The sequence below is a fragment of the Leopardus geoffroyi genome, chromosome D1, assembly GCF_018350155.1.
Source record: "Leopardus geoffroyi isolate Oge1 chromosome D1, O.geoffroyi_Oge1_pat1.0, whole genome shotgun sequence".
Taxonomy (NCBI): Eukaryota; Metazoa; Chordata; class Mammalia; order Carnivora; family Felidae; genus Leopardus; species Leopardus geoffroyi.
In genome coordinates, this window is record NC_059329.1 from 65,603,020 (window position 1) to 65,623,530 (window position 20,511).

At 40.7% G+C, this 20,511-nt stretch overlaps 1 protein-coding gene across 5 annotated transcripts in view; it reads right to left on the reverse strand.

Moving 5' to 3' along the window:
- STK33 (serine/threonine kinase 33) overlaps positions 1–10,056 on the reverse strand; it is a 168,936-nt gene extending 158,880 nt beyond the window's left edge. For 2 of the 5 annotated variants that reach the window (XM_045484408.1, XM_045484407.1), the window contains exon 1: positions 9,394–9,833. The gene's annotated coding sequence lies outside the window, so the exon portion shown is untranslated. Of the gene's footprint in view, positions 1–9,393 lie in introns of all 5 variants that reach the window. The other 3 variants (XM_045484403.1, XM_045484404.1, XM_045484405.1) reach the window with 3 other exon arrangements.
- Positions 10,057–20,511: the final 10,455 nt, after the last annotated feature.

The window sequence follows — 20,511 nt, forward strand, 5'->3', positions numbered from 1 at the left end:
CCAAGAATCTACAACAGCGTCTGGCTCATAACTTACCAAGTGAATGAATCAAACGGGAGAAGTGAGGATGCGTGAAGTGACAGCCATGCATCAGGCTTTCTGTCATATGCAGGTCTGTCATCTCTCCTCCACTGACTAATGACACACATGTGGAGAACAGTGCCTGAAGTATGGTAAGTGATCAATACTAACTAAATCCAGTAGATAAACATGAAAAGGGCTCTCTGACAGATTCAACAAAATATTTTTTTTATTTTTTTTAATGTTTCTTTTTTTTTGAGAGAGAGAGAAATAGAGCATGACCAGGGGAGAGGCAGAGAGAGGGAGACAAGAATCTGAAGCAGGATCCAGGCTCTGAGCTATCAGCACAGAGCCCAACGCAGGGCTTGAACTCATGAACTCAAATCAGATCATGACCTGAGCCGAAGTCAGACGCTTAACCCACTGAACCACCCAGACGCCCCTCAACAAAGTATTATAGTCATAATATGAAGGTCCCTTCCAACTAACTCTAAGATACTATGGAGGTTTTTTTTTTTTTAATGTATTTCCACAGATTTATACAAATTTCCCAGAAAATTTGGAAGAGGAGAAAGGAAACCAGTGTTTCCTTGGGGGCTCCAAATCTGTTAGGTACTTTACATATGACACTTTGTTTTTCAAAACCATCCTTGGAAATTGGATTACAAAGCCTATTTTATAGATAAAGAAACCCAAGACAGAGATGTAGAGAACCAAAATTTGAACTCGGGTGAGCCTGACCCCAATCCTAAGCTTTTTCCACATTACCACTTGAATCTCTTGGAGGAACCCAAAGCTCCCTTCCTTATCATTCCATTCCAAGGAAAAGGAGTTCTGAAATCAGCCAAGTCTCAATTAGGTCATAACTGCAGAGAAAAGAGCTTTCAATGGGAGGCACAAACAGGTGAAAAGCTCTCACCCCCTTTTCTTTGGGGAAAGGTTCACAGGGCTCTTCTGTTCCTCCCATGAGGCTAGAAGGGTAATTTTAGGGCCTTTCTAAAGAAAGGAGGAAGCAACTTCTCCTTGACTCTTCTCCTTTCCCCAGAGGTCAAATGAGAATCAGGCTATAATTCAGAGTAAAGACGGCCAGGAGGCAGCCACATAGGTCCACTTAGAGGCCTTAAGGTAAATTAGAGAGGGAAGCAGGCCTGAAGCTTCTATCACCTACAAGCCAATTCACCAAGCTATAAGCCTACACAGAAAACTGGAGCCAAAGTCCTAGCTCCTAGCTAGCAGTACAGATGCTCCTTTGCCTGGAATGTTCAGTGTGTAGAATGGTGGCATCTAATTGAGATGACAAGAAATCAGCCAAATTCTGTTCCCCAAAACATGACTCACCAGTTGACAAATAAAGTGAGGTGTACAACAAATGGTGCTGGGACAAGTGGATATCCACACACAAAAGAAATGGATCTGGACACCTACCTCACACATATACAAAAATGAACTCAAAATGGATCAAAGACTTAAATGTAAGAGCTAAAACTACAAAAATCCTAAGAGAAAACATACAGGTAAATCTTTGTGACCTTGAGTTAGGCAACAGTTTTTCAGATAGGACATCTAAAGCCAAACAACCAAAGAAAAAACAGACAAACTAGACTTCATAAAATTAAAAGCTTTTGTTCCTCAAAGGCCACTACCAAGAAAGTAAAAAGACAATCTACATAATGAGAGAAAATATTTCTAAAATATCTATCTGATAAGGGTCTAGTATTCAGAATATCAGAATATATAAAGAACTCTTGCAACTAAACAATAAAAAGACAATCCAAGGGCGCCTGGGTGGCTCAGTCAGTTGAGGGGCTGACTCGGCTCAGGTCTTGATCTCATGGTTCATGAGTCCAAGCCCTGCATCGGGCTCTGTGCGGACAGCTCAGAGCCTGGAGCCTGCTTCAGACTCTTTGTCTCTCTCTCTCTCTCTCTCTCTCTCTCTCTCTCTCAAAAATAAATATTTTAAAAAAAGATAATCCAGGGGCGCCTGGGTGGCTCAGTCTTAGGTTAAGTGTCCGACTTAGGCTCAGGTCATGATCTCATGGTTTGTGGGTTCGGGCCCCGCATTGGGCTCTGTGCTGAATGCTTGCTCGAAACCTGGAGCTTGCTTTGGATTCTGTGTCTCCTTCTCTCTCCGCCCCTCCCCCACTCGTGCTCTGTCTCACCCTGTATCTCAAAAATAAATACATGTAATAAAAAAATGTTTAAAGATAATCCAAATTTAAAAAAGCAAAGGATTTAAATACATATTTCTTCAAAGAAGATATACAAATTGCAATAAACACATGAAAAGATTTCAACATCATTAGTCATCAGGACAATGCAAATCGAAATATAATGACATACCTCTTCACACCTATTAGGATGGCAATAATCACAAAGACAAGAAACAAGCATTGATGATTATATGGAGACATGAGAGCACTTACACATTTCTGGTGGGAATGTAAAATGGTGCAGCCACTTTAGAAAACACTTTGACACTCTTCAAAGAGTTAAACATACAGTTACTGTACAACCAGCATTTTCACTTTCAGGTATATACTCAGGAGAAATGAAAACATATGTTCACATAAAAACTCATATGCAAATATTCATAGCAGCTAGATTCCTGATAGCCAAAACTGGAAACACCACAAATGGCCACCTACTGATGTATACACAAAAGGTGATATATCTATTTAACGGAATTTTACTTGGTCATCAAAAGGAATGAAGTACTAACACATACTACAATAGAAGCGATTCTGAAAAACATTGTGCTGAGGGAAACCAAATGCAAAAGGCCTCATATTGTATGGCTCCATTTATATAATAGGCAAATCTACAGAGACAGAAGGTAGATTACTGAAGTAGATTAGTGTTTGTCAGGTGCTGGGGGAGGGGAGTTGGAGGTTGACTGCTAATGGATGTGGGATTTCTCTTTTAAGGTGATAAAACATTCTGGAATTAGATAGTGGTGATGGCTGCAAACCCTAGTGATATCCTAAAAACTTGATTGTACACTTTAAAAGGGTGAATTTTATACTATGTTAATTATATCTCAATAAAAAAGGCACAACTATAAAAAATGAGCTAAGTGTACATAACATATGTACCATCAAAGAGCTATAACAGAAAAGCAATTAAGTTAACTTGAAAAGCACCGCTGTACATTGGTGTTTACTTTCATAATAACAAATATGAAAAGCATTGAATTTTATTGTCATAAACTGAACACCAACATAAAGAAGGTTGAGAGGAAAAATTAATTTGATTTCCGTGAAAAAACGCCCAAGGATAAATATTTGCTTTCTTCCTGGTATCTCAGCTGATTGCAAGCTGAGCTCCCAAGAGCAGATAGAAGAGCCTCTATGTTAGATCTGCTAACCGCAAACAGACTTGAAAGAATTCGGGTATAAGAACCTGAGCCTCAGACGCACTGCCTTTGGTAAATGGTAAATGGTTTCTCTCCCAGCAAGCTCTGTCGCTGCGAGTGAGCATTCCACCACGATAACAACAAAGTAACAGAGTAGAACTTTCAATTACCAGCATCTCAACCTTAAGAGACTGGATGAACATTTTCCATAAGGCTTTTCTTAGATTCCCTGAATGAATATGTGTAAGTCCAAATGACCAATTTTTTCCAAATAAGTACAGCTCATGTGAAGAATACTGAACCACAGGGGCGCCTGGGTGGTTCAGTTGCTTAAGTGTCCGACTTCAGCTCAGGTTATGATCTCGCGGCTCTTGAGTTCAAGCCCCACATTGAGCTCTGTGCTGACAGCCCAGAGCTGGAGCCTCCTTCAGATTCTGTGTCTCCCTCTGTCTCTGACCTCCCCTGCTTGTGCTCTGTCTCTCTCTCTCTCTCTCTCTCTCTCTCTCTCTCTCAAAAATAAATATTAAAAAAATTTTTTTAATTAAAAAAAGAATATTGAATCACAAGCAAACTTTGTACAAGTGAAAAACAACACAGTATTCTAGAACTGTGCCTGGAACATCATATGTACCCAATAAATATTTGTTGGATGAATGTTTATAATAGTTGATAATGTTTACTAAATACTTCAGATCAAAAATTAAGGCAAATGGTAACAGTATTTCTAAATTAACTTATCTTAGTCAATAGAAAGCTCTTTCTTTTTGTAATGTAATAGCACATTCTCACTGGCATTCAAACTGACACATCAATGGCTATTAAGAAAGATAATTAGTCCATTATAAGTAGAAAAGATATTCTGATTAATTATAAAAGTCACTGCCCCTCACTCAATAAATCTTTCTAAAATAGGGGCACCGGGGCACCTGGGTGGCGCAGTCGGTTGAGCGTCCGACTTCAGCCAGGTCACGATCTCGCGGTCCGTGAGTTCGAGCCCCGCGTCAGGCTCTGGGCTGATGGCTCAGAGCCTGGAGCCTGTTTCCGATTCTGTGTCTCCCTCTCTCTCTGCCCCTCCCCCGTTCATGCTCTGTCTCTCTCTGTCCCAAAAATAAATAAACGTTAAAAAAAAAATAATAAATAAATAAATAAATAAAATAAAATAAAATAGGGGCACCTGGGTGGCTCAGTCAGTTAAGCATCCCACTTCGGTTCAGGTCATGATCTCCCAGTTCATGAGTTCAAGCCCCATATCAGGCTCTGTGCTGATAGCTCAGAGCCTGGAGCCTGCTTCAATTCCGTCTCCCTCTCTCTCTTCCCCTCCCCCACTCACACTCTGTCTCTCTCTCTCTCTCTCTCTCTCTCAAAAATAAATAGTTAAAAAATTAAAAATAAATAAACCTTTCTGGAAATAAAAGAACTTCAGGTCAAAAACAAACAAACAAACAAACAAAAACTTCAGGTTGACAAAACTGCATGAGTTTGTGAGGTGATTAGTTTCTCATACTCCACAATTCATTTTAGTTAACAAACTAAGAAAGAATATATCAATAAGGCTTAACAGTAAGTTGTCCACTCTTTACATTCTGGAACACTAAGACAGATCCGAGCAAAACACAATTTGCCTCATTGATCCATACTGGAGCTCAGCAGGAAGGAAAATTCTTTTTGAAGCACATCTTGAAACGTACTAATTTACCGGTGCCAGAAGGTCAGCAATTAATATTACATTACATTTTCCTTTTCTTAAGCCTCTTTTAAAAACAGGGAAATCATCTCGCAGTATCTAACAACTGTGAGTGCTTGAAATACTAAATAGGATCATATATAGGACAAAAGAAGTAGAAAGAATCTTCAGAGATCACATCTCCTCTCAGGACATTTCCAAAAGTGTCTAAGGATCCGACTGTACAAGTTCACAAAGCGTGACAGACCCCGTCAGAAAAAGTCTTCCTCAGAGCTCGCTTGGAGCACGTAAGCTCTATCTTCAAGGGGACGTGAAGATGACACGAGGACATCCCTTTGTATCAGCATCTTTTATTTTTTATTTTTTTTTTTTTAAATTTTTTTTTTTTTCAACGTTTATTTATCTTTGGGACAGAGAGAGACAGAGCATGAACGGGGGAGGGGCAGAGAGAGAGGGAGACACAGAATCGGAAACAGGCTCCAGGCTCTGAGCCATCAGCCCAGAGCCCGACGCGGGGCTCGAACCCACGGACCGCGAGATCGTGACCCGGCTGAAGTCGGACGCTTAACCGACTGCGCCACCCAGGCGCCCCATGTATCAGCATCTTTTAGATTTTGGTTGGAAATCACACTACTCAACTCTCTTTTACTCACTTCCATTAACTCTTCCTTGATGGGCTGACATCACAAACTAGCATTTTTAAAGAAAATGCAGACAGTTATTTGGTCTCTGCATGGAAAGTACTTTCTAAGCATAAAGGTAATGAATCAAAAAGGAAAAGAGTAATAGGTAGAAAACATAGAATTATTTCAATTTCTAGAAATCAAAAACCATCATAAATTAAGCGAAATGGCAATTGTGAGGGGATGGTCCCATATGACAGAGAAGGGTTAATGTCCTTATTCTATCAAGAGTCCGCACAAATCAGTGTCTGGCCAAGACAGTACCCCCAGCATACCCCCTCTTCATCCATACAATAAATTACATTGTCCCTACGAGAAAGAGGTTACAGTTTCTCTCTCCCCCGTCTTTCAGAATCATTCCGCCTCCTTCTGCCTCGGTCCTTTGCCTCCTACCTCCTGCAAGCCCTCTTTCTTCCAAGTCCTGTTAGACTGAAGATTCAGATAAACACACGGTCAGCCTGGTCTTGATTTCAGATTTTCCCCGAGACGCAGCCTCTGAAACACTGCTTTCCACTTTGCTCTGTAGCTTGCGGGCAAGTTACAACTCGCCCCAGGCTCCACGGATACCTATCCAACGAATTCCAGCCAAAGCCCAGCATACTGGCTCCTGCCTGGACTGCGGGAAGCAGAAATCAAACAAACCATTGATTTTTAAAAACTGAGGCTCCAATATAAAAGCCATCATAGAGTCTGTGCAGGTAATTCACAGAAAAGAAATACCTAATAGCTAACAATGAGATTTTTTAATGCTTAAAACCTCAATAATGAAAGATCTGAGTTAAAATGAGGAGGTACTATTTTTAATCTGTGAAATTAGCAAAGATTTTTTAAAAATAATAATGCTAACACAGGCATCACAAAACTGATGGTAGGATGGTGAACTGGTATAATCTTTCTGAAGGCGGCCATATGTTTCAAGAGTAGTCCCAATGATCCTGTGCTTTGATTGTAATTGCATTTTTAGGAACTGATCTTAATCAGTTATCAAAAATCTAGTCAAAAGATTTAAATATAAAGACGTTCATCTCTTCATTTTTGTACTTGAAATATAAATATCCAACAATAAGTAAATTGCAAATAAATTACAGTTAATACACAATGTGGATTGTAATGAAGCTAATAAAATGATATAATAAGAGCTGACCCTACTATAGCAATGATGAAAGACCATTCACTGTTCTAAGCCAGCAACATGTACAGCCGACCTTTGAACAACACAGGTTTGAACTGTGCGGATCCACTTACACGTGGATCTTTTCCAATATGGTACAATGCTACAGATGTATTTTCTCTCCTTATGATTTTATTAATAACATTTTCTCCAGCTTGCTTTGCTGTAAGAATACAGTATCTAATACATCTAACATACAAAGTATGTGTTGTTTGTGTTATCGGTAAGGCCTCTGATCAACTGTAGGCTATTCGTAGTTACACTTGGGGGAGCCAAAAGCTGTATATGGATTTCCAACTGTGTTGGGGGATCGGTGCCCCTAAACTCCACGTTGTCCAAAGGCCAACTCGTATTAACACATGTATTCCTCACAAAAACACAAACAGAACCTGTGACGTAGGTAGATGCTATAAGCCTCCTCATTTTACCGTTGAGGAATCTCAGGCACAGAGAAGTTAAGTGATTACCTAAAGGTTATGCTGGGACAGACTCACATGAAATCCTAAAATCCAAAAAGGATTCTCATAAATTTGTAGCAAACTGATTTTTTGGCAAAACTTGACCTGAACTGATGCAAAACTATGTACAGCCTTTATCCCACTTAGAGTGACGTCATCTCACTAAAGAAAAAGTAATGTGTTTGATTACACGGTACTGCCCCAGACCCCACTTAAAAGTGATACAGTATACACACCATGTTGTCTTTCTATAGTCAGACACACTCTCAACTTTAAAACACAACTAGCCCCACAGGTTTCAAATAAGGAATTGTGGGGGAGCTGAAATTCAAATCCAAGCATCCCATCTGCAGTCTGTGCTGTTAACCACAATGTGGCGTTTTCAGAGACTAATGACATTGGGAAATGCTTGTAAGTCAGACATTCAAGTATTTATCAACTACATCCTATGTGCCAGTCACACAGACAAATAAAATTGCAATTGTGATAAATGCAAGGAGAGAGACGGTGTCAGAAGAGCCTATACCCGAAGGGGGTCTGTCCTAGATGGAGTGGTCAGAGGCAGTTTTCCCAGGGGAAACTATTTGGTCTAAGATGCGAAGGATGAGCAAGAGTTAACCAGACTAAAGAGAAGAGGGAAGAGCATACCTGGCAGGGAGAAGATCACGTGAAAAGGCCCTTAGTAGGAGGGAAAATGGTGACAAAGGACTGAAAAAGAACCAGTGTAATTGGAACACAGAGAACCAGCGGAGCCTAGTGTAAGATCCGGCTGGAGAAGAGGAAGGTGCCACAGGGCCTTATAGGTAGAGTAACCATTTGCCCCAGAATGCTAGGGAACAGTCCCAGTGTAAATAATAGCACTGTCTTTTACTCTCAAAACTATCTTGATCTGGATGTTAAAGTATACAGCCACCCAATTTGTGGGCCATATTAAGAAATTGTATCTTTATCCTAAGAACAAAAAGTCATGATGGATTTTAAGCAGGGGGTGATGGAGGAGAAAGAGGTATCATAATCAAATTTTAACTTTTAAAAGATTACTCCTGCTGCAGTGCAAAGAACAGATAGGAACATGAACAGGGCAGGATGAATACCTTTGGACTAGTTAAAAGGCTACTATAGGAGGCCAGGCAAGAGATAATGGTAGCTTGGTGTAGGGTACCAGTGGTAGGGACCGAAATAAGTGGATGCGTTGACACTGGTTTGAGGATAAAATGAACAGATAATCATTGGTTTGATGATAATTTAGAGATGGAAGGGGAGGGAGTGGCAGGTGTGAAGAAGGAGTCCAACATTTCTGGCTTGCAAACAGGAGGGATGATGGTGTGATTCATTGAGATAGAAACGCTAGAGATTTAAATCTCTAGATTTCAATGTTGGGCTAGAGATTTAAATGTGTGAAACGAAATATCTGCATACGGGTGGTAATGGGAAGGCTGGGGGAGGAGGGGAAGGAGGAGTGCATAATAATACAAGGAGGAAGTTTAGGTTCAAAATGTGTTGGTGTTTCTTTTTCCATTCACAGAGCCCTCCTCCAATGCATGACAACCCTATTTTCTGGTTGGACATTGGAGCTGTTTGGTGGTCGGACCAAAAAGGTCTGTCTTAGCTGATGCTGTGGGACCAGGAGTATCAAACCACTTGCAGCATGCAAATATCCCTTACGACTAATCCCAAGTGCTTTACATTCACGGTTCACGAAGCAGTTTCACACACAAGCTCCTTCGAGCCCACAACTTTGTGAGAAATTACAATCTGCATTGACAGATGAGGAAAGAGAGAAGAGTGCTTAAATTTCCTATCCACGTGGCCAGTCAGGGGCTGCTCTAAGGCCATACAAGCTCCTCGGATTGCAACCACTGTGTGCAAGGGACTGCATCAAGTGCTGTAAGAAGTCCCCCATATTGAGGCCCTACTAGGAGCCAAGCACTAGGAGATTAAAAAAGAGAGAAATGGGGGTGGGGGTAGGGAGCCCGCAAATTCAAATTTTAAGGATGTGTTCTTTTTTTCCAAATCACACTTACCCTACAGTAAGTTCACTTTAAACTTCCAAAAGGGGTCAGGTCCGAGGATGGGTGGAGGTGAGAAGGTGGAGCTGAAACTGGGCAGACCGGGATCACCCCGAACACGAGACCCGGGGTATACGAGGTCCCAACGGCTGGGCCCCCGGAGACAGTGAGAGGGGAGGCGGGCCCGCCCGCAGCGGGAGGCCCTGCGGCCGGTTTGCCTGCGCGTTGCCACAGCAACGGCCGGGGCCCTGGGACGCGGCGTCTGGGGGGTGGGGAACTCACCAGGCCCCGCGGGCCGGCCGGCCACCCAGGGGCGCGCACCCTCGGCTCTGGGGGTCGCCGAGCCCGGAATTCCGCCCCTGGAGAAACTTTTCGGCCGGCGGCTAGGCCGCGGGGAGGTGGACGGGGGCCGCGCGGGGACACGGCGCGTCTGCTGCAGCGAAGCCCCTTCGCCCCGCGGCTGGGCGGGCGAGGAGGCGCCAGCGGGCCCCGCGAGCAGCCCTCCCAGAGACCGGCCAGAGAACCCTGGCTCGGGGACAGAGAAGCAGCCGCACCTCACACGTAATGAAAGCCCGCTAACAGTGCCATCGCGGTACCGAGGCGACGCCCAGCGGGTATTCCCAGGCAGAGCGCGGGAGGCAGCGGCCAGCCAGTGGCGGCCGGAACTGCACGCATCGCCCGGCGGTGTGTGCGGAGCTGGTCCCCAAACCCGGAAACATGAACCCGTTGTCAGCGCTGCGCGGAGGCCTGGGTGAAGGGTGTGTGTCCCCTCAGAGGGGCCGCGAACGCCGCTCACAGACAAGATGATAATTCCCAGAAATAAGTTTTAGCCACAAACCTCAGTGGAACCATCTGAAAGCAGGCCCCCTGCAATAGTGGCTAGAAATAATGGGTTCCAGCTGTACTAATGTATTTCTTGACCTGCTTTAGGAATGGCTTCTGTGAACAAGGGTCCTGCTCTAGAGCAGCTGTGGAGATGAAATGCAACTCTGCTAATACTGGCCTAATTATTTCAGGCAGATATCCTCTAAAATTCAGTTGATTAATAGCCAATAACTTGGTACAGCAGGTCCATTTATTTTATTGCTTAGAACCTGGGGGGGGGGGGGGGGAGGGTACCCTGGGCAACTGGTTCACGCTGTCCCGTTCATCAGAAAACTCAAAATGACGTCAGTTTTGCAAATTTTCCAAGCGCAAACAATCCCTGCCATATCCTGAACTGTAGAATTTTGGGGTCTTGGCCAGACTTTGTTCCGGAGAAATACAGAACTATTGTACAAAAAGGATGTGAAATAGCCTGCAAGAATTTTCCCTTTGCCCCTCCCCCTCAACACTGCCCCATCCAAGCATGAGCGTTAGTGCCACAAAGTCCCAAACCTGACTACCTATCAGAGACATCTGTTTGTTTTGCTTCATTTTGTGTTTAAATGCAGATTCACAGGTTACACTTATAGGAATCCCGATTTGACAGATCCCATTAAAATCATTTTTAAGAGGTCCTCAAGTGACCGTGATACAAAGCCAGGTTGGACACACCACTGGCTATATTTTAGCCTGAAAGAAGCCAGACAAAGACCACTTTGTCTTCACCCTTGCAAAATTGTACCAAGTCATGCTTTATCCTTATGCCATCTGATTATATTGAAAAATGCTATTAAAAAAATACATTATTTTAGAATGCTGTTTATTACATCTCTGTAACAGAATCCTACCAGATTGCCAATTTTAGGGTTCTGCAAACTTTTTAGACTATAATCCACCCAAAGAAATATGTGTTATCACCCAATACACATGGGCCTATACCTTTAATAACTGAAACAAATTTTATAAAATATTACCCATACCACATGCTATGCACCGATATTTTTATCTCTTTTTAATGTTGGTTTAAACCCATTAAACGGTTTCTTGACCCCTACATGAGTGTATTTTAAAAACAGCAGAACAGATGTCTTTTTCTGGAAACTAGCCTTGGATCCTCAGACAAGGTAACTAGGCCACCAGACTACAGTCAGTTGCTCCTATAGTAGTTAGCTGACTCAAGCTGAGCCAATCATATCTCTCTCCCAGGAATTTGGAATTAGGACTGAGAGATTTCAGTTTTTCTCTAGGTAGCTAACATAGAAACATGGAAAATCAGTTGCTGTCCATAGACATGCTTCCCACCACATGGCCTGTAGAAATGCAGAAGACCAGGCTGCAGGAAAAATGTGAAGAGAATAGAAAGGATGAAAAAGATCCACAAAGAGACGAGAGAAGAGACCAAAAGAGTTCTGACAGCTTCCTATCCCTAATCCTAGTATTTCCTGAAATGAGCTACATTCCTAGAATTTCATGGAATATTTCAAATCTCTATAATAAAGTGCTTTCCTTTGCTTAAGCTAGTTTAAGTGACCAAGTTTCTGTTACTGCATCCTTAATAGATCTAATTATACTAGTTTTATGGCTGTTGTAACAAATTATCCTAAAGCTGATGACAATACAATCACTCTGTGCCCCATATAGAATGGCCTACTATAGAAAGGTCCACACAAGAAATGTATTTCCATCCTAAGTGCCAAAAAAATCATCTTTTTCCCCTTGAAAAACTGACACTTATTTTCCTTATGAAGAAGACATACCATGAAACCGATCGTGTTTCCCTTTTCACCTTGGTTTCCAGGAAGATAGGAACCAAAGTTGCAGCTCAACTTTCATAACTTTGCTGAACTCTATGGCTTGCACACCAGCAATACAACGTTCTCCTGTTCTCTCTCTTCCATTTTCCCTCATTTCTACTTTTATCTTTTTGCAGTCTTTCATTGTATGGACTGTATTATTTTAAACTGCTTCAAATAACTTGCACTTACTGTTTCCTTTATCTACAATGTTGTGCCCCCATACCTCCCCAATGCTGGTTCTTTTTCATCATTCAGGTCTCTGCTCACTTGCCACCTCCTCAGAAAAGCCTCCCCTGATCCCTGTATCTAAAGTAGTGCCACTCCACATCTGTCACTTTGCCTGCTTTGTTGTCTTAGGGCACTTAACACCACCTGAAACAAGTCTGTTTATTTTCTTTCTTTCCTCAGCAGAAGTTAGGCTCCAGCCTCGCTGTTCATTGCTTGTTCCCAGTGCCTGGAACAGTCCCTGGAACTCAATAGCTATTTAATAAAAAATCATGGCATTAGTAAATGACTGAATGAAAGGAAACAAGAAGGAAGGAAGGAAGGAAGGAAGGAAGGAAGGAAGGAAGGAAGGAAGGAAGGAAGGAAGGAAGACAGGCTTTGTAGAACATGGTGAAATACAGATGAATAAATAGGTAGATAGGTAGGCTGACAAATAGACAAATATTCATTTCTAGTACACAAATATCACTAACATTTGTAAAGAGGAATCAGAAACTACACAAAGAAGTAAAACACAACTCCTTAAAATATGCACCTAGGGGCATAGGGTTTTCCTGGGAACACTTGATGTAAATGCCTTAGAAAAAAAAATTTTTGAAGTTTTCCAGTGACTCAAGGCAGCTACATTAAATATTATGGGTAGTTACCATAGCTGGAGTCATTGAATTCCGGTGAGGTAATAGATTGCAACACCATGACCACCAACATGACAAACTCAATCTTTTGCAGGGGCCATTACTATACAACAATCTTCTCTCATTCTGTTCCCATAATTATTAATGTCACTGCTGGCAACAAGTGTTGTATGCTGTTTATTTAAACACCCCATGTGGTAATGTCATTGTTACAGTGCAATATCAAGTTGCTTGACATTTAAGGGAGAGAGATGGGAATTAAAGTTTGTCACTATAACAAAACATAGAAGCAATTAGTACAGTTTGTTCCAGGGTTTGTTTACCCTATCAGTAAAAATACCAAAATTTGGGGGGAAGGAATGGACTTGAGTTTTCTTAAGTCAAGAAGAATTGCTTTATGCATTCATTAAAATGTATCTCTGTCATTCAAAAGATTTCTGAGACACTCAACATCACAAAAAACCACTCTGTAACTTTTCTGATCTATAATTATGTGTTATATTACAATTTTTTGAATGGGGACATATCTTTGAAAAATGTAACTTTTTCCTAATGAGCTCTATCTTTGTTTCTGGTAGGCTCTACAAATTTATGCAAGTCTTTCTATTTTTTCTCTTCTCCTACCTTGACAAAAATAAAAATGTACCTTATCCCCACAGTTCAAAATGAAACATTTGACAATTAACTCAGTTTTTCTGATAAACCGTGGATGTCTGACCCAGCCTCCTTGTCAAATAAAACCAATTCAAGTCAAGTTAGTATACACCAAAACTAAATTAATGTTTCAATGGGTTGGAAGACTTGATATTGTTAAGATAGCAATACTCCCCAAATTCACCTAAAAATTCAATGTGATCCTTATCAAAATCTCAGCTGCTTTTTTTTGCAGAAATTGACAATCTGATCCTAAAATTCATAGGGAGATGCAAGAAATCCAGAGCAGGGAAAACAACCTGAAAAAAAACAAAGTTGGGGGGGGGTGCTCACAGTTCCTGATTTCAAAATTTACTATAAAGCTATGTTAATTAAGACTGCCAGGCTGGCATAAGGATAAACATATAGACCAATGGAATAGAATTGAGAGTCCAGAAATAAACCCATGCATCACTGACCAATTGACAAGAGTGCCAAGATAATTCAATGGGGGGAAGGGGAGGTGGGAATGGTCTTTTGAACAAACGATGGCATGGCCAAACCATGGGCACACAAAAAGAAGTGAATTTGCATGTGTACTTCATGCCATATGCACTGGTGTATCCATACAATGGAATATTACTTGGCCATAAAAAGGAACGAAGAACATATACATGGTACAAGATAGATAAACCTTGAAAATATTATGCTAAGTGCAAGAAGACAGATGCAAACATCCATATATTGCATGATTCCATGTATGTGAAATGTCTAGAATACGCAAATCTATATATAGGGAAAGTAGATTAAGTGGTTGCCAGAGACTGTGAAAAGGTGGGGAATGGGGGGAGAATGATAACAGGTGTGGGGTTTCTTTTTAGGGTGATGAAAATGCTCTAAAATTAGTGGTGATGGTTGCACAACCTTGTGAATACACTAAACAATGCTGAATTGTACACTTTAAAAGGGTGAATTTTATGGTATATGAATTATATCTCAATTTAAAAATAAAATAATAGTGCTTTATAGTTCATGGATTTTAAAATCCACATTTTTTCATTTTTCAAACTTTGAAGTTGGGTTGTACCTTACAACTTGATTATATATTGCTGTCAGCCAGGTAGCAAACCTGATATATTATGGAAAATTATTCTGTTGACTCTTCCCTGAAGGACCAAGAAAGTGCCAGCCTCTTTGTGTCTTGGTTTTCATAAAATACAGGTTATACTAACTCACCTAATGTCACCAGCTCTATGCCAGACACTGTCCCAAATGCTTTATATATTCTAATGTATTCAATCCCCACAACAACCTCATGAGGTAGGTCCTATCATCATCCCCATTTTATAGACAAAGAAACGGAAGTACTGTGTGTTGGAGTGACCTGTCCAAGACTACATAGCTAGTAAGGGTGAGTCCCATCTGGGTGATACTGACTCTGTGCTCCTAACCATTAGGCATCACTTCCTCTCTTACCTGTGGCATGCTATGGTGCAAGTCAGCCATTACCTCAGTCTTCAGCGTTCTCCAATACAAAGTTGGCCAAAAGAGTAACTAAAGCTAACAGTGAGTCTTCTGGTGGTTTAATGATGAAAACACCAGTCATTTGGTGGTTTGATTAGCTCATTCAAACATTTTTGGGCTACGCCTAGGGGATTTCACGGTCTAGAACTTTATTTACTGAGCTCAGGTAAGAGGGAGTAATCTCTTTTTGCTTGGCTTACAATGTGAGTAAAAGGGGACTGGAGCCTTAGTCCAGACTGTCTGCATTTTTCTCCAGTTGACTGCAAAGATTGACCTCCCTCTCCTATGAGAAGATCTGGGTGAGAGGCAGGCCCAGCATGGGGTTGGAGGGATGAATTCCCTCTTACTTGTTGGGTATGGGACCCGGGGGAAACACCACCAGAAGTCATCCCAGAAAGAAGTGCAGGGTCAGACCTGGGGCAAATGTTCTTCCTATCACCTGACCTCCAATTTTGCTGATTTAATGCAAAGTAAATCATTGGAAGATTGGAAGGATTCCTGATGATTCAGGGGTGTCCAGCATGCCAGACTCAGGAGAGAAAATGAATTGTGTCTCTTCCAAGGAACTATAGGTAGAGGGAAAGGGTAGCAAAGCCCTCCTTGTCCCAATACTGCCAAGGCTCATGCCACACCCAGCCCAACTGAGCCCCCAGGTACCAGATGCCTCTTCAGAATGACTAGGGAAACCTAGCCTGAGCCTGATTGCTTCCAATGAGCTGACCCCATGGATATCCTCAGGCCCCAGAGACCAGAGTCGGGGGTGAAGACGGGACTCAGAGCCCTCCACTGCTTCTCCACCTCAGCTTACAGAGGCTTCAGCAACATTTCCCAGCCATGGACAGAGTAGTTCCACCCCTTCCAGCTTAGGCCTCAGCCTCACAGGCTGGAAGCCAAACTCAGTCTTTTCAGGAGAGAAATGACTGAAGCAAAGGGACAGCAGAAGTCACGCACAAGTGAGGCAGGACACCAGCTCTGAATTGTGCCACAGAAAGAAGGGTGGGCAGGGGAGGCACCTGGAACCACCATCCTTCAATGTGGTTTTGCTTTGTAAATTTATATTTGGAAATAATTTCAAACTTACAGAAAAATGGCAAAAATAAAAATAATAAAAAGAAAATCCAATAGTAAAAAGAAAAAACAGTAAAAGGAATCTTTACCCAGATTCACCTCTTAATATTTTACCCCATTTGCTTTGTTTATATCTACATATACATATACATGTATACATATTTTTATAATTCAAAGATATAAAGTATATTATATATTTATATATATTTATATTTTTATTTATATTTATTTTTATATTTATATATTTATAAATATATATTATATATATTTATATATATTTATATTTATATTTATATATTTATATATACTTTATAATTCAAATATATAAAGTATATATAAATATATAATATACTTTATATCTTTGAATTATAAATATATATTTATATATTTATACACACACACAGTTTTCTTTCCTGCACCCTTTAAAATTAAGTGTCATACACTCTGGCCTTTTGCTCCTAAACACTCCAGTGCACACTCCCTAAAAATAAGGATATTCTATTATAACCCAGTACAGTTATCAGCTGTAGTATATTTAAATTGATACAATAACACAGTCTACTGTCCACATTCCAATTTTGTCAATTGACCCAATAATGCCCTTGATAGCATTTCCTGCCCTCCAGTACAGGACCCAGGACTCAATAGCTGAGTCTAGTCTCAGGTATTGCATTTAGCTGTCATGTCTCTTTAGCCTCTTTTAATCTAGAACATTTTTACAATTTTTCTTTGTCATTAGTGACAAGGACAATTTTTAAAAATCTTGTCCCCTCTCCCCTGACCCTAACATAACATTTCTCATTTTTAGCTTGTCTGATGTCTTTCCCATTAGATTCAGGTTGTGCATTCCGGGCTTCGTTACTATATAAGTGATGTGCCCTCATCAGTGTATCACTTCTGGACTCACAATACGTCCATCTGTCCCTCATCCGTAATGTTATTTTGATCACACAGTCAAGGTGTGGATTTCTCCTCTGTATAATTACTGTATATTTTTTCTCCCTCACAACTAATGAGCAATAGGTAGAGAGACAATTTAAGACTGTCAGATATCCTGCTTCTCATCAAAATGTCTCTCTGGAGTTTGCCTTTACCACTTTTTCCAGAGTTTCCCTAGAGCTACATAAGTGCTGCTGGCGCCACCTATGGGGCTTCTGGCACACTGCAACAAGGGGAATGCTCTGTGCATCCTCTTTTACTTCTGCCACTTGTCTGGTGCTCAGGAGCTGTTTCAGCCTGAGAAATTTTGAAAGAAGACACTATAGAGACCTGAGCCACAAAGCTTGAGTTCTAGTTCGACATCGCCACTAACTTGTGAGGAACGTTGGACAAGTTCTTCCCCTTCTCAAAACTTGAGAGTCCCCAGTAAAATGGGAGTCTGGATGACAAAGACCTGAGTTATTCATTCAACATATATCCATTGAGCAGCTACAGGCACTGTTCTAGGGTCTGGGCAAGATTTCCGCTCTCAGGAAGCTTACATCGTATGAGGGGTGACTCAGACAATAAGCAAGGAAGCAAGTAAAAGATAAACGATATAGTAGTAAGTGCTATGATGACAATAAAACAAGGTTGTGAGAGAAAGTGCCTGAGGTCTACTTCAGATTGGGTGGTTAGGACAAGCTCTCTGAGAAGGGGGGGACTGAGCTAAGACACACAGAATGATATCTGAAACACACCATGATAAAAGTTTATATATTTGCATAAGTGTAAAAGTAGTATAACCTTTTAGTGCAAAGTTTGGAGAAAAAGCAGGAAAATCATAACGCTACCACCCTAATATATAACCACTGACAACATTTTAATCTATTTATATCTTTTTTCCTTTGATTTTACATATAATTCTGTGTTCTGCTTTTTTTTTTTTTGATTGGCATCATCTCATAAGTATTTTCCCTGTTGCCATTCTAGATGTATGCCTCATATTCTATTTGTTAAATTTGCCCTTCTCCTCCCAAGAACAGTGTAATGAACACCCAAACACCCTTCATCTACAATTACCAATTGTTAAGTTTTTGCCACATTTACTTTAGTCATATAACACATCATTTTTATGAACCTTTAAGAGTTGCATGCAACATGACACTTCATCCCTAAATACTTTAGCATTCTCCCCTACAACCACAGTTCAAATTATCATGCTCAGGAAATTTCATATCAACACAAGCTACCAACCCATATTAACATTTTCCCACTTGTCCAAATAATGTCCTTTACAACTGGGTTGGTTGGTTTGTTTTTGGATCTGGTATCTAGTATCTGATCTAAGGACCAGGCACTTTATGTAGTTGTTATTCTCTTTTCTATTATACACTTAAAGCTTCTTAGGCAGGAAATTTTGCCTTAAAGTAAAATGATAGCATTTTAGTGCTCAGACTTGAAAATTTAGGCCATTCTAGATGCTAGTGAGAATCAACCTAGTCCAACTAACAGTAAATACTAGACAATCTTCTAGACATCCCTATCCACTGTGGAGACTGCGTGAAAATTTATAGTAACAGAAAACAGAGCAGGGTTGTTCAGTGAGCCTTGGAAATGTTATTCATACAAAAGCATCCTGTGCTTCAGAGAGTGTTATGATGTTCTATAAAAGGTAATCTAATCTGCAAATCTGTTTGTTTGCATTAATAATTTATTCCTGTTTAAACTGATGTCTCTACTTCCAGAAATACTCGAGAGGTTTCTCAAGTCAGAAGAACTTTGGAATTTTCTTCTCCCTTCATGCATCCATTACTCTGGGCAGATTCTTAGTCCAAACAAAGATTTTGAGAATTTTTGTCTCATCTAAAGTATGTCCTATAAATTCCTTAAATATCATTTAAAATTATGGTCTAGTAATTATTTAACCATCTTCTATAGGCTTTTTATTTTTTCTAATATTGTACTAAAACAAACCCTTACCCTCTAAAACAATAAAAATGTAAAGTAACAAAATAAAAATAACATGAAAAAGAATACGTTTTTGGTATCATCAAATATCCCGTTAGTGTTCAGCTTTTCCCAATCGCCTCATGATATTTTTAGTTTAAATCAGGACGTAAGTAAGTTCCATACTTCACAATTGATTTATATGCTTTTTAAGTCTCTTTAATCCATATGTTTCCTGTCCATCCCACTTTTATCCCCCTTGCAATATGTTTAAGAAACCAGATCACTTGTCCTATGGGTTCCACAGACTGAATTTTGCTGACTGTATCCTTGTGATGTCATTCAAGGTGTTCCTCTATTCTTTGCATTTTCTGTCATGTGGGAGCTACATCTGTTAATTGGCAGGTAGATCTAGAGGCCTGATTAGTTTCAGATCCTATCTGTTTGGAAGCATTTCATAGGTGATATTGTGTTCTTCAATCAGGAGGCATGTAATGTCTAGATGTCTCTCTTTTTGTGATATGGGTAGCCATGCGTGGTCATCACCCAGATTCATGAATTCATTAGGGGTTGGAAAATGGTGATATTCCAAACTACCAACCCTTCAATTATTAGCTGGAATACTTTTGAAAGAGACACTTCCCCTCATCAAATATTTGGCTACCCAGAGATACATTTTATCTAGGACAGAGAGGATGAATGCTCCACTCAGCTAATTAATAAACTTAAGAAGGCACAGAGACATGGCCCTGGCACAGCCTTTGCCATGAAGTGACCCTGTCAGTGGGCCACGCCTGGGACTCACTGGAACAAATGGATAGTAGAACCCTAGAGAAGAGCAACTGCTTCCACCAGCACCAGGTCTCAGTCCTTTGGCTGAGGCTATGGTGTTCATGTTTCCAAACCTCCTCTGAGGCTGGATGTTGTCTCAGGAATAAGATCTGGCCCACTGATTTTGAGAAGCAGTGATGTGCACAACTTCCAAGACACAGGGCTTTTGTTTGTGTGTTTTTTCTTTTCTGAACCAGATTTTATCCATGCAACTCTATTCTAACACCATCCCATCGGCGTTACTGGAACACATACATGCATGGAAGAAATCTAACAATGACTTTGATTCAAAGCTCATACTTAAAAATATGGAATTCTGGCACAAAAACAGACACATAGACCAATGGAATAGGATAGAAACCCCAGAACTAGACCCACAAACGTATGGCCAACTCATCTTTGACAAAGCAGGAAAGAACATCCAATGGAAAAAAGACAGTCTCTTTAACAAATGGTGCTGGGAGAACTGGACAGCAACATGCAGAAGGTTGAAACTAGACCACTTTCTCACACCATTCACAAAAATAAACTCAAAATGGATAAAGGACCTGAATGTGAGACAGGAAACCATCAAAACCTTAGAGGAGAAAGCAGGAAAAGACCTCTCTGACCTCAGCCGCAGAAATCTCTTACTCGACACATCACCAAAGGCAAGGGAATTAAAAGCAAAAGTGAATTACTGGGACCTT